A 15,184-nucleotide genomic window follows, 5' to 3' on the forward strand; every position below is an offset into this window, starting at 1 on the left:
CTAATTGACATCATTTGAGTCAATTGGAGGTGTACCTGTGGATGTATTTTAAAGCCTACCTTCAAACTCAGTGCCTCTTTGCTTGACATCATGTAAAAACCAAAAGAAATAAGCCAAGACCTCAGAAAAAATTATTGTAGACCTCCACAAGTGTGGTTCATCCTTGGGAGCAATTTTCAAATGCCTGAAGGTACCACGTTCATCTGTACAAACAATAGTACACAAGTATAAACACCATGGTACCACGCAGCCGTCATACCGCTGTAATCGGTCTGGGTGTAGCTGGTGCAGAGGAGTCAGGCGCAGGACAGCAGAGATGAGTAATACACGTAATTTTACTCAAGATTTACAAAATACAAGACGATAAACCTAGCCCACAATACGGACCGTAAATACAACAAACAATCACTCAAAAACAAACATGGGGGAACAGAGGGTTAAATAATGAACAAGTAATTTGGGGAGTGAAACCAGGTCTGTTAGACAAGGACAAAACAAATGGAAAATGAAAAGTGGATCGGCGATGGCTAGAAGGCCGGTGACGTCGACCGCCTAACGCCGCCCGAACAAGGAGAGGGACCGACTTCGGCGGAAGTCGTGACCACCGCTCAGGAAGGAGACACGCTCTGTCTCCTAGAGATGAACGTACTTTGGTGCGAAAAGTGCAAATCAATCCCAGAACAATAGCAAAGGACCTTGTGAAGATGCTGGAGGAAACAGTGACAAAAGTATCTATATCCACAGTAAAACGAGTCCTATATCGACATAACCTGAAAGGCCGCTCAGCAAGGACGAAGCCACTGCTCCAAAACCGCCATAAAAAAGCCAGACTATGGTTTGCAACTGCACAAGATCGTACTTTTAGGAGAAATGTCCTCTGGTCTAATGAAACAAAAATAGAACTGTTTGGCTATAATGACCATTGTTATGTTTTGAGGAAAAAGGGGGAGGCTTGGAAGCCAAAGAAACCATCCCAACCGTGAAGCACGGGGGTGGAAGCATCATGTTGTGGGGGTGCTTTGCTGCAAGAGGGACTGGTGCACTTCACAAAATAGATGGCATCATGAGGTAGGAAAAGTGTGTGGATATATTGAAGCAACATCTCAAGACATCAGTCTGGAAGTTGAAGCTTGGTCGCAAATGGGTCTTCCAAATGATCAATGACCCCAAGCATTCTTCCAAAGTTGTGGTAAAATGGTTTATGGACAACAAAGTCAAGGTATTGGAGTGGCCATCACAAAGCCCTGACCTTAATCCTATAGAAAATTTGTGGGAGGAACTGAAAAAGCGTTTGCAAGCAAGGAGGCCTACAAACCTGACTCAGTTACACCAGCTCTGTCAGGAGGAATGGGCCAAAATTCACCCAACTTATTGTGGGAAGCTTGTGGAAGGCTACCCGAAATGTTTGACCCAAGTTGAACAATTTAAAGGCAATGCTACCAAATACTACTTGAGTGTATGTAAACTTCTGACCCACTGGGAATGTGATGAAAGAAATAAAAGTTGAAATAAATCATTCTCTCCACTATTATTCTGACATTTCACATTCTTAAAATAAAGTGGTGATCCTAACTGACCTAAGACAGGGAATTTGTACTCCGATTAAATGACAGGAATTCTGAAAAACTGAGTTTAAACGTATTTGGCTGAGGTGTATGTAAACTTCCGACTTCAACTGTATAAGTCTTTGCTAGGTAAAGCCCCACCTTATCTCAGCTCACTGGTCACCATAGCAACACCCACCCGTAGCACACGCTCCAACAGGTATATTGCTCTGGTCATCCCCAAAGCCAACATTTCCTTTGGCCGCCTTTCCTTCCAGTTCTCTGCTGCCAATGACTGAAATGAATTCGCAAAATCTCTGAAGCTGGAGTCTTATATCTCCCTCTCTAACTTTAAGCATCAGCTGTCTGAGCAGCTTACCGATCACTGTACCTGTACACAGCCAATCTGTAAATAGCACACCCAACTTCCTCATCCCCATATTATTACTTACCCTCTTGCTCTTTTGCACCCCAGTATCTCTACTTGCACATCATCATCTGCACATCTATCACTCCAGTATTAATGCTAAATTTTAATTATTTTCACCGCTAGGGCCTATTTATTGCCTACCTGCCTACATTTGCACACACTGTACATTTTTATATATTTATTTACTTTTGTGTTATTGACTGTATGTTTGTTTATGTGTAACTCTGTGTTATTGTTTTTGTCGCACTGCTTTGCTTAATCTTGGCCAGGTCGCAGTTGTAAATGAGAACTTGTTCTCAACTCGCCTACCTGGTTAAATAAAGGTGAAATAAAAATAAATAAAATAATGCTCTCTGGTGAGCATCCTCCTATATAACTCTCTGGTGGGGCAGAGCCTGTCCTGACTGTACAACGGTACCTTGGTCCTTCGCTTCCTGGATGCTGGGGTCTCTGACTTCACTGCTAGTAAGTCATAGAGACATTTAGCAGGTTGTGAGAAGTTCTGTACATAACCCGTATAGTACCCGAGAAACCCCAGTAGTTTCCTCAGCTCTCTCACGTTTGTTGGTGGCCTGTTTACCAGTTCTTGCACTGTACAATTTCTTTAACATACATTCTGTAACCCTCAGCAGAAATTATTTTTCCTAAATAACGGACCTCATTCTTGAATAGGTCACATTTATCAGCCCTGAGTTTAATAACCCATTTATTTTGCTGCCTGAGTACCTGACGGACATCTTCCACATGTTGTTCAAATGACTGATTCAAAATAAGAACATCATCCAAATATGGTACACAGGTCTCTTATACCCTCTAAACTTTCCTCCATGCTTCTTTGGAAGGCAGGGGGACTGTTTGATAAGCCAAAGGGAATTATATTCCATTCATATAAGGCCCAAGGGGTGCTGACGGGAGTGTATTTTCTGGACTCCTCTCCCACAAAGCCTTGGTGGTATGCCTTTCCTTGATCTAAAACTGTAAACCATGAGTTTCCTCCCAAACCATCAAGTATTTTCTATATACGGGATACGGGATGCCTGTCCAGAACAGTCTTCTTGTTCAATCCCCTGTAATCAACAAAGTCTTAAACTCCCATCCTTTTTCCGTACACAGACCAAAGGTGATGCGTATGATGAAGTTGACTTCCTGATTAAGTTTTTGTTCAGGAGCCCCTGAAGGTGGCTTTTCACCTCAGCATACAAGGGGCGTGGCACACCATTGTATCTCTTTGCCACTGGTATGTTATCAGTCAATGTTATCTCCATTCTGAGATTTTCAATACACCCTATGTCCATGTCATCTTTGCCGAAAACTGCTGATTCCTCTGAGCATCTGTTTGATTAGTTATTGTTGTTCTTGGCTCAAGTGCTGAACATCTACAGGTGGGTCCCACCACTCTATGTGACCGTTGTCAGGGCAAGGCTCCGGTGGGGATCTGTCCTGAACCTGTGCTACAGTAACCTTTTCTCCACTGGGCACAGGAACCAGGTGACACGCTACTACTCTCTGTAATGTCCCTATCACTGTTTGTCTTGGTAAGGTAATGTCATGTTTGGTAGTATTCACTACTGCAATGTCAACTTTTCGAGATGGCCGTTTTGATGTTTTCACGACCTGACTTTGTAGGTCCAGGCCACAGACCCCTCTCACGTCCGGTTGAAATAACACAATTTCATCATTGAAGGGGGCCTCTCTTGAGATACAGGGATGAATCCATTTTGTTTGTCCACCTGGAATGACAACGTCACGTCTGCCTGCTGTAAGCAAACATTCCTCTGTGTACTCTGAGTGCTGAAGCAGATGGAGTAGAGTCTTTGCCTTTCCCTGTGCTAGCTTAAGTGCATTTCTAAGCATATTTACTGTATACATCAGCTCTGAGGGCTCCTTGTTACTTTTTGTTTTAACTATTTCTTCAGTTACATTAAACCCAATGATAGGTTTCTCCAGTCTTTCGTTTGTGACTAATATCAGAACCTTCAACTGTTTTCCTGCAATGACCTCAGCATTGGGATCAAGCAAACTAAAACAAAATGTCCATCCAACCCAGAAAGGGAAATTCAGTGCCATGGGCTGCCCTCAGATCCAGTTTCTCTGCATTGCCCATGATTTCTGCCAGTGGTCTAGTTTGTGTGCGTGGCAAATTACATTTTCTCCATTCCTCACTTATGATAGATAACTGAGCCCCTGTGTCTTTACACCCTCCATATAACACCACACTTTACATTTTTTTTTACCAATGAGCTGTTCTGCATTACAATGTTTTGTGGTAGCTGGGGTAGTTGGCCCCCACTCTCTCTGTGTCATGGGACAAGGGGAGTTGTGATCAGTCTTGTGGGCAGTCTTACATGTAGGTCGGTGCTGTTTCCAATGATCCTGTTGGCACACTTTGGAACAATAGGCAGCTTTATGACACAATGAACACAACTTAAACTCTGAGGTTCTCTCTTCCTTTGCACTGCAGCCGCTGCAACACTGAATGGAGCTAGATGTATCTGAGGTCACTCCCCATTCCATGGTTGTGACCCCCAGGCATTTCCCGATGGATGTGCGTTGCCCCTGATCCTACATCCTACTGCCCAATGGCTATCACTGCCCTGCACTGACTGTACTAATGAGGCTACCTGACAGGTCAGTTCTTTGATTGCTTCATTGCTCGCATCAATTTTACTCAGTAGAGGGTTTAATTTATTTTGTTTTTGGACTGTGGTCTGTGAGGGCTCTGCCTGTGCACATTCCTCTCCGCTATCCCCGTTATCCTCACTCAGTACTGCGTTCAGTACGGAAAAAAATAAATGTATGAAATGTATGCATTCACTACTGTAAGTCGCTCTGGATAAGAGCGTCTGCTAAATGACTAAAATGTAAAATGTAAATGTAAAATGTTCACTCGTGTGGGTGTGAACTTACGTGAAATCCTGGCCTTTTGCATGCGTTCGCTTTCATTTCCCTGGGCAATTTGCATTTTCTCAAGCAACAGTTCATCACTGGTGTTAATATTCTGGAGATGCACTGTCATCATTGGCTCTTGACTAACTCTTTGCCATATTTCAGTCCTGATTGGGCACGAGCTGAGGCTGATAACACTTTCTGTCTCAGGTCAAAGACTCAGACTAGGAAGTCCAAGGCAGACTCTCCCGGCTCTTGTGTTGCTTTAGTCAACTTGTGATACAGTTCAGTAGCATCCTTCTCTGTATTATGTCTCCTCAAGATTTGCCTTAGTGTGTAGAGTGTCATGTCTGTTTTTCCCTCCAGATAACTCCTAATTTTAAGCCCTGGGCTCACAGCTCTGGTTACTGCTTGTATGATTTCTAATTCATGGTACCCTTTTCTCCATCCATTTTCAATCTGATGTTCTAGGCTGCTGAAGCTGAGCTTATCTTTCTGATTATGATCTCCTATCTGTCCATGGATTTTAAAGTCTTTATAACTGGACACACTCACTCCATTCTCTCTCTGTGGCGGGTGCCTTTCTGGAGCTGAGACCGCTTCTCTGCTGGGCTGAGGAGCCCCTCCCTCTTCTTTTCGTTCTGCCGCAGCTTCCGTCTCTCCGCTGGGTTCGCTATCCACTTGCATCGTTGGCGCTGACTGGCTGGGACTTGTAGGCAGACTTTTCACATTATCCTCAGAGTCCGATATTCCTTTGATTTCTTCTTTCAGTTGAAGCAGTCAAGACATTCCCTCATCCTCTGATTCCATTAAATCCTCCTTCTCACAGTAATCTTCCATCAATTTGCGCCTCCTATTCCACAACATACACACAAGTGCCATAAATTGTCCTCAGTTAAAGTCCATAAACTCTGTTCGATTTCATCCAACAACGTTTCCCTCTCTCGACTCATATTGTCCTCCCAATGTCTCTCACTCGTTGTCCGTTCCAGGAATATGGGCCGGTGCTCACATGAAAATAAATCTCAGCGGTGCCTCCAAATTTGTTACCCCTTCTATGAGCTTATAATATAACCTACAACACGGAAGGTACTGTTTACTTCACCTTTAATCATGTCAGCACATGTAACAGCAGTTTACAGCCCTTTTTTTGTTTCTTATTCTTCTTCTCCCCAATTCACTTAAACTATATTCCTTTATTTCCCATGGGCTTCACCAGAGTACCCCCTAGTGGATGGAATACAACTGTATTAAGCCCCTTACACATGCAGTTACAAGCCTGCTAGAGTTAGCGGCAGGTGGACAAGCAATATCCAGCGTAATAGTACGGATGAAGCCTGAGCTGGAATGTGAAGCTAACTGAAGCTGGTTAGCTTTAGAAAACCCTGAGTATATCGCGCTTGCTTCGTTGGATACCCCTCTGGTGGGTATTCCAGAAGGAGGGTTTAACATATCCGGCTTCTCTTAAACAGATGAGGGAGTCTGGGATTTGTTGGTTCCAGAATGGCTGCTTCTCATTTAAATTGGCCTAATTGAAGCCAATTCATCCTTGCTCTGGCAATGCAATCCAAAGGCTCCGTGCGGAGGCCAAATCGAGCTTTGTATCACATCGCTATGCGCCTCCCAAATTTTGTAACAATGCGCAGTAGTGTAAAGTACTTAACTTCTCTAGGGTAGGGGGCAGTATTTTGACGTCCGGATGAAAGGCGTGCCCAAATTAAACTGCCTGCTACTCAGGCTCAGAAGGTAGGATATGCATATTATTAGTAGATTTGGATAGGAAACACTCTGAAACTGTTTGAGTGATGTCTGTGAGTATAACAGAACTCATATGGCAGGCAAAAACCTGAGAAAAATCCAACCAGGAAGTGTGGAAATCTGAGGTTTGTAGTTTTTCAAGTGATTGCCAATACAGTATACAGTGACTTAGTGTTCATTTTGCACTTCCTAAGGCTTCCACTAGATGTCAACAGTCTTTAGAACGTTGTTTCATGCTTCTACTGTGAATATGGAGAGAATAAGAGGTCCTGGAGTCAGATGAGTGAGAAAATGACTTGAGCTCAGAGGCACGCTCTCACATGAGTTAGCTGTGTTCCTTTTCTTTTCTGAAGACATTGGAATTGTCCGGTTGGAATATTACTGAAGATTTATGTTAAAAACATCCTAAAGATTGATGCTATACATCGTTTGACATATTTCTACGAATGTAAATATAACTTTTTTTTACTTTTCGTTGTGACATTTTGCGCGTGCTTCCTGCATTTGGAGTAGTGGACTGAACACGCGAACAAAAAGGAGGTATTTGGACATAAATGATGGACTTTATCGAACAAAACAAACATTTATTGTGGATTCCTGGGAGTACATTCTGATGAAGATCATCAAAGGTAAGTGAATATTTATAATATTTATAATAGTTTGTGTCTGAACGCTGTACACAGATTATTGCAAAGTGTGCTTTCGCTGTAAAGTTTTTTTTAAATCTGACACAGCGGTTGCATTAAGGAGAAGTGTATCTATAATTCTTTGAATAACAGTTTAATATTTTATCAACGTTTATGATGAGTATTTCTGTAAATTGATGTGCTCATTCACCTCATTCACATTTCTGAACATTACACGCCAATGTAAAATGGGGTTTTTGGATATAAATATGAACTTTATCGAGCAAAACATACATGTATTGTCTAACATGAAGTCCTATGAGTGCCATCTAATGAAGATCATCAAAGGTTAGTGATTCATTTTAGCTGTATTTCTGGTTTTTGTGATGCCTCTCCTTGCTTGGAAAATGGCTGTGTGGTTTTTCTTGTATAGGTGCTGTCCTAACAGAATCTAATGTTATGCTTTCACCGTAAAGCCTTTTTGAAATCGGACAATGTGGTTGGATTAACGAGAAGTGTATCTTCTTGGAGCTATGTGGGACGCTAGCGTGCCACCCGTGGTGCACCCTATCACCAGCAGGTGCATTTCAAGAGCGGCAAATTTGAAACCAAATAAATGTAAAAATTCAAATTTTTCAAACATACAACTATCTTACACCCTTTGAAAGATAAACATCTCCTTAATCTAACCACGTTGTCCGATTTCAAAAAGGTTTTACGGCGAAAGCATAAAGTTAGATTATGTTAGGAGAGTACATTGACAATAGCTGTGTGTAATGTTTTGTCAATTCAAAGACAGGCGTCACCAAAACCATAAAACCAGCTAAAATTATGCACTAACCTTTGACAATCTCCATCAGATGACACTCCTAGGACATTATGTTAGACAATGCATGCATTTTTAGTTCTATCAAGTTCATATTTATATCCAAAAACAGCGTTTTACTATGGCGTTGATGTTCAGGAAATCGTTTCCCTTCAATAACCGGCAGTCAAGTCAGCACCACAAATTAAATAATTAAAATTAGAAAACATTGGTAAAATATTATATTGTCATTTAAAGAATTATAGATTTACATCTCTTGAACGCAATCGACTTGCCAGATTTAAAAATAACCTTACTGGGAAATCACACTTTGCAATAATCTGAGCACTGCGCCCAGAAAAAAACGCTTTGCGATACAGACTAGGCGCCATGTTGGAGAGATCTAAAATCGAAAATACTATGTAAATAATCCATTACCTTTGATTCTCTTCATCAGATGTCACTTCCAGGTATCACAGGTCCATAACGAATGTAGTTTTGTTCAAAAAAGCTCATCATTTATGTCCAAAAATCTCTGTCTTGTTAGCACATGATCTAAGCCCGCCGGACTTCACTTCATGAACGAGGGGAAAAAATATATTTACGTTCGTTCAAACATGTCAAACATTGTATAGCATAAATCATTAGTGCCTTTTTTAACCAGAACATGAATAATATTCAAGGTGGACGAATGCATTCTCTTTTAAAACGTATTGGAACGAGGGTACCCAACATGACCTCGCGCGCCAGAGTCTAATCGGCCATCACCGTTCCAAGGCTCTTGTTCGGTCAGATCTCACAGTAGAAGACTCAAAACACTTTGTAAAGGCTGGTGACATCTAGTGGAAGCAATAGGAAGTGCCAAAACATTAATCAGCCCCTGTGTGTTTCAATGGCATAGGCTTAAAGGTAATTCAACACATCAGGTATCCACTTCCTGTCGGAATCTGTCTCACGGTTTTGCCTGCCAAATGAGTTCTGTTATACTCACAGACACCATTCAAACAGTTTTAGAAACTTTAGGGTGTTTTCTATCCATATATAATAAGTATATGCATATTCTAGTTACTGGGTAGGATTAGTAACTAGATTAAATCAGGTACGTTTTTTTATCCAGCCGTGAAAATACTGCCCCCTAGCCCCAACAGGTTAAAAATGGGATATAATAGTAGTATGTTTGAGAAATTTGAATTATGAGATTTTTGTTGTTTTGAATTTGCCGCCCTGCTATTTCACTGGCTGTTGAATAGTGTATCCCGCTGGTGGGACGCTAGCATCCCACATACCCCAGAGAGGTTAAGTAAAAATACTTTAAAGTACTAATTAAGTAGTTTTTTGGGGTATCTGTACTATTTATATTTTTGACTACTTTTACTTCACTACATTCCTAAATAAAATATTGTAATTTTTACTCCATACATTTTCCCTGACACCCAAAAGTACTCGTTACGTTTTGAATACTTAGCAGACCAGGAAAACGTTGAAATTCACGCACTTATCAAGAGTACACGTGGTCATCCCTACTGTCTATGTGTTGGCGGATTCACTAAACACAAAACAAATAATGTCTGAGTGTTGTCCCTTCCGTCTTCAAGAGAGCGAGAGTTGCACCCCTTCTGAAAAAACCTACACTCGATCCCTCCGATGTCAACAACTACAGACCAGTATCCCTTCTTTCTTTTCTCTCCAAAACTCTTGAACGTGCCGTCCTTGGCCAGCTCTCTTGCTATCTCTCTCAGAATGACCTTCTTGATCCTAATCAGTCAGGTTTCAAGACTGGGCATTCAACTGAGACTACTCTTCTCTGTGTCACGGAGGCTCTCCGCACTGCTAAAGCTAACTCTCTCTCCTCTGCTCTCATCCTTCTAGACCTATCTGCTGCCTTTGATACTGTGAACCATCAGATCCTCCTCTCCACCCTCTCCGAGCTGGGCATCTCCGGCGCGGCCCACGCTTGGACTCCTACCAGGTGGCGTGGCGAGAATCTGTCTCCGCACCACGTGCTCTCACCACTGGTGTCCCCCAGGGCTCTGTTCTAGGCCCTCTCCTATTCTCGCTATACACCAAGTCACTTGGCTCTGTCATATCCTCACATGGTCTCTCATATCATTGCTATGCAGATGACACACAATTAATCTTATCCTTTCCCCCTTCTGACAACCAGGTGGCGAATCGCATCTCTGCATGTCTGGCAGACATATCAGTGTGGATGACGGATCACCACCTCAAGCTGAACCTCGGCAAGACGGAGCTGCTCTTCCTCCCGGGGAAGGACTGCCCGTTCCATGATCTCGCCATCACGGTTGACAACTCCCTTGTGTCCTCCTCCCAGAGTGCTAAGAGCCTCGGCGTGACCCTGGACAACACCCTGTCGTTCTCCACTAACATCAAGGCGGTGACCCGATCCTGTAGGTTCATGCTCTACAACATTCGCAGAGTACGACCCTGCCTCACACAGGAAGCGGCGCAGGTCCTAATCCAGGCACTTGTCATCTCCCGTCTGGATTACTGCAACTCGTTGTTGGCTGGGCTCCCTGCCTGTGCCATTAAACCCCTACAACTCATCCAGAACGCCGCAGCCCGTCTGGTGTTCAACCTTCCCAAGTTCTCTCACGTCACCCCGCTCCTCCGCTCTCTCCACTGGCTTCCAGTTGAAGCTCGCATCCGCTACAAGACCATGGTGCTTGCCTACGGAGCTGTAAGGGGAACGGCACCTCCGTACCTTCAGGCTCTGATCAGGCCCTACACCCAAACAAGGGCACTGCGTTCATCCACCTCTGGCCTGCTCGCCTCCCTACCTCTGAGGAAGCACAGTTCCCGCTCAGCCCAGTCAAAACTGTTCGCTGCTCTGGCACCCCAATGGTGGAACAAGCTCCCTCACGACGCCAGGACAGTGGAGTCAATCACCACCTTCCGGAGACACCTGAAACCCCACCTCTTTAAGGAATACCTGGGATAGGATAAAGTAATCCATCTAACCCCCCCTTAAAAGATTTAGATGCACTATTGTAAAGTGGTTGTTCCACTGGATATTATAAGGTGAATGCACCAATTTGTAAGTCGCTCTGGATAAGAGCGTCTGCTAAATGACTTAAATGTAAATGTAATGTAAATGGAGTGTGACCCTGGCTATGAAATACATTGTAACAAGATGTATGTTAAACAAGAAAATGGTGCCGTCTGGTTTGCTTAATATAAGGAATTGTTGATACTAAGTATATTTTATCCATTACATTTACTTTTGATACTTAGGTATATTTAAAACCAAATCATTTTACTCAAGTAGTATTTTACTGGGTGACTTTCTATTAAGGTATCTATACTTTTACGCAAGTATGACAATTGGGTACTTTTTCCATTGTTGACAATGCGGAGGGCTCCATATATCTCCGTATTGACACTTCCTTCACAACAGCTCTGCTCTTCTCAAGAAGTATGAATGCCCTGACTTCCGCATAGGCCGTATCACAGTAAATGCTGTATGGCCACTGCAGATGTCAGATTGACCATGCAGAGCCTTTAAGCGAAGCACAGATTAGTTGATCGGACAACTAGCGGGTGAGTACAACATTCAAAAAGGTCCTCATGTTGATGGCAGAAAAAAATTATTGATATGGAGTCAAAAGACAGAGCCAAAAATATCACAAGTCTAGAACAAGAAACAGTTTCAACATATGTTCACATATTTACCAAAAAAAGTAATACAAAAGCCAGAGAGGGAGCCTGGCAGAAAATAACAGACAAAGTAAATGTGCAAGTGAAGTGGCACTATTCCAATATCTAATAGGCCTAGCTTACACACATGGCTTAGCAAAGCATCGCTGGCAGTCAACTGACCACAGCCTACTGTACCTGCAATTCTGTAGTCCTCTTTGATTATATGGACAGCCTGATGGCCAGGGAATGCAATAAAGGCAGACTCTTCTTACGGCTCTACACACAGATGCCTTGCCAAATCGTTCAGAAATGTACAGGAAACTTCCAAGTAATACATTTACTTTTGTAGTTTGTAGGCCTATAGCAGTCAGAGCATAACTGCTTTGGGTTACATTGGCTATGTACGGGTTGAGTAAGTTGTCCAATAATTTGTAATGCACGGCGAACAGTGCAGGCTCCGATGTTAATTGGATTTTCCGCAAAGGGACAGACCATACTGACAAACAAGAATCTGATTGTCGGAAAAGGACCGTTTTTATTCAACAGGACAGGTTAAGATGGCAAGGCCGCCATATATTTACATACCCCTGCCCAAGGTAGAAAAAACCACAACCATGTTTTTTCACATCTCTCATGTCTCCCATTTATGATTGTGTAAAAATATTTTACTGCATAAGTGGTTAAATTGATAGATATTGTGAAACACCCCTAAACACAAAGGGATTCATGGTCGAATTGCTGCAAAGAAACCACTACTAAAGGACACCAATAATAATAAGAGACTTGCTTTGGCCAAGAAACACAAACAATGGACTTTAGACCGGTGGAAATCTGTCCTTTGGTCTGATGAGTCCAAATTTGAGATTTTTGGTTCCAACCGCTGTGTCTTTGAGAGACGCAGAGTAGGTGAACGGATGATCTCTGCATGTGTGATTCCCACCGTGAAGCATGGAGGAGGAGGTGTGATGGTGTGGGGTGCTTTGCTGGTGAAACTGTCTGTGATTTATTTAGAATTCAAGGCACACTAAACCAGCATGGCTAATACAGCATTCTGCAGTGATATGCCATCCCATCTGGTTTGTGCTTAGTGGGACTATCATTTGTTTTTCAGCAGGACAATGACCCACCACACCTCCAGGCTGTGTAAGGGCTATTCGACCAAGAAGGAGAGTGATGGAGTGCTGCATCCGATGACCTGGCCTCCACAATCACCCGACCTCAACCCAATTGAGATGGTTTGGGATGAGTTGGACCGCAGAGTGAAGGAAAAGCAGCCAACAAGTACTCAGCATATGTGGGAACTCCTTCAAGACTGTTGGAAAAGCTTTTCTCGTGAAGCTGGTTGAGAGAATGCCAAGAGTGTGCAAAGCTGTCATCAAGGCAAGGTGGCTACTTTAAAGAATCTAAAATCTAAAATATATTTTGATTTGTTTGACCCTTTTTTGGTTACTACATAATTCCATGTGTTATTTCATAGTTTGGTGTGTTCACTATTATCCTACAATGTAGAAAATAGTACAAATAAAGAAAAACCCATGAATTAGTAGGTGTGTCCAAACTTTTGACTGGTACTGCATATTGAATATAAGCTTAAGTTTTTGGTAGCTGATTAATAGACAACTTTCCAAGTCAAATTTTCTCTCATATTAATTACACTTTGGATGGTGTATCAATACACCCAGTTACTACCAATATACAAGCGTCCTTCCTAACTCAGTTGCCGGAGAGGAAGGAAACCGCTCAGGGATTTCACCATGAGGCCAATGGTGACTTTAAAACAGTTACAAAGTAAAAAAATATATATTGTTATTGGTCACACATATTTAGCTAATGTTATTGCAGGTGTAGCGAAATGCTTGTGTTCCTAGCTCCGACAGTGCAGTAGTATCTATTTTTAATTCACAACAATACACAAAAATGTAAAGTTCAAAAATTGAATTAAGAAATATAGAAATATTTCATCGAGCAATGTCGGAGTGGCATTGACTAAAATACAGTAGAATAGAATACAGTATATTTATACACTACTGTTAAAGTTTGGGGTCACTTAGAAATGTCCTTGTTTTTGAAAGAGAAGCAAAAAATTTTGTCAATTTAAAATAACATCAAATTGATCAGAAATACAGTGTTGTCACAGTTGTCGTCGGGAAAGGAGGACCAAAACGCAGCAGGAATGTGGATGCTCATCTTGATATTTATTGAAACCAAGAAAACACCAAAATAACAAACGACGAAGAACTCACGAACAACCAAACAGTCAACAAGAGACAATCTCCCACAAACACTAAACCAAACACATACCCATATATAGGACTCTCAATCAGAGGCAACGAGAAAGCACCTGCCTCCAATTGAGAGTCCAACCCCCCATTAACCTAAACATAGAAATACAACTAACTGGACTAAACATAGAAATACATAAACAAGGAACAGTGCCCAAAAACCCCGGAATACATAAATCAAATACCCTTCTACCAAAAACACCACCCCGAACCACATAAAACAAATACCCTCTGCCACGTCCTGACCAAACTACAATAACAAATAACCCTTATACTGGTCAGGACGTGACCACTCTGGCAGATCCGGCGCGGCGGGCCACTCGGGCAGATCCGGCGCGGCGGGCCACTCGGGCAGATCCGGCGCGGCGGGCCAGCATTTCTGAATGAGGTGCCCAGGTGTTTTCTACATTCAATAATAGTAAAAACATATTTTTTTTACTCCCTTTTTCTCCCCAATTTCGATCTTGTCTCATTGCTGCCACTCCCCAACGGGCTCAGGAGGCGTAGGTCGAGTCATGCATCCTCCGAAACATGACCTGCCAAACCGCGCTTCTTAACACCTGCCCGCTTAACCCAGAAGCCAGCCGCACCAATGTGTCGGCGGAAACACAATAGCCTGCATGCGCACAGCCGGGCACAAGGAGTCGCAAGAGCGTGATAAGCCAAGTAAAGCCCCCCCGGCCAAACCCTCCCCTAACCCGGACGATGCTGGGCCAATTGTGTGCCGCTCTATGGGACTCCCGATCACGGCCAGTTGTGATACAGCCCAGGATTGAACCCGAGTCTGTAGTAACACCGCTGCAAAGACGGTGATGAAGACGCCAGAGAAAGTAGCCGCTCTTGTGAAAGACATTACGGGTCTTTTGGCAAAAGAGGCGATCACAGTAGTTCTCCAGGAGCAAAGGAACAGCGGGCTATATTCACCCTATTTCCTAGTGCCAAAAAAGACAGGGGGAATGAGGCCGATATTGGATTTATGCACTCTCAACGAGAGCGTAGCCAAACGGCCTTTCCGAATGCTCACGACAAAACGTCTACTGGAATGTATTCACAACAGAGACTTTTGTGTAAGCATAGATCTAAAGGACGCATACTTTCATGTGCCGGTACTTCCGCGTCACAGGAAGTTTCTGCGTTTCGCCTTTCAAGGGGTGGCGTACGAGTATGCGAGAATGCCATTCGGGTACGTCCTGGCA

The sequence above is a fragment of the Salmo salar genome, chromosome 14 (genome assembly GCF_965601325.2).
Source record: "Salmo salar chromosome 14, fSalSal1, whole genome shotgun sequence".
Lineage (NCBI taxonomy): Eukaryota > Metazoa > Chordata > Actinopteri > Salmoniformes > Salmonidae > Salmo > Salmo salar.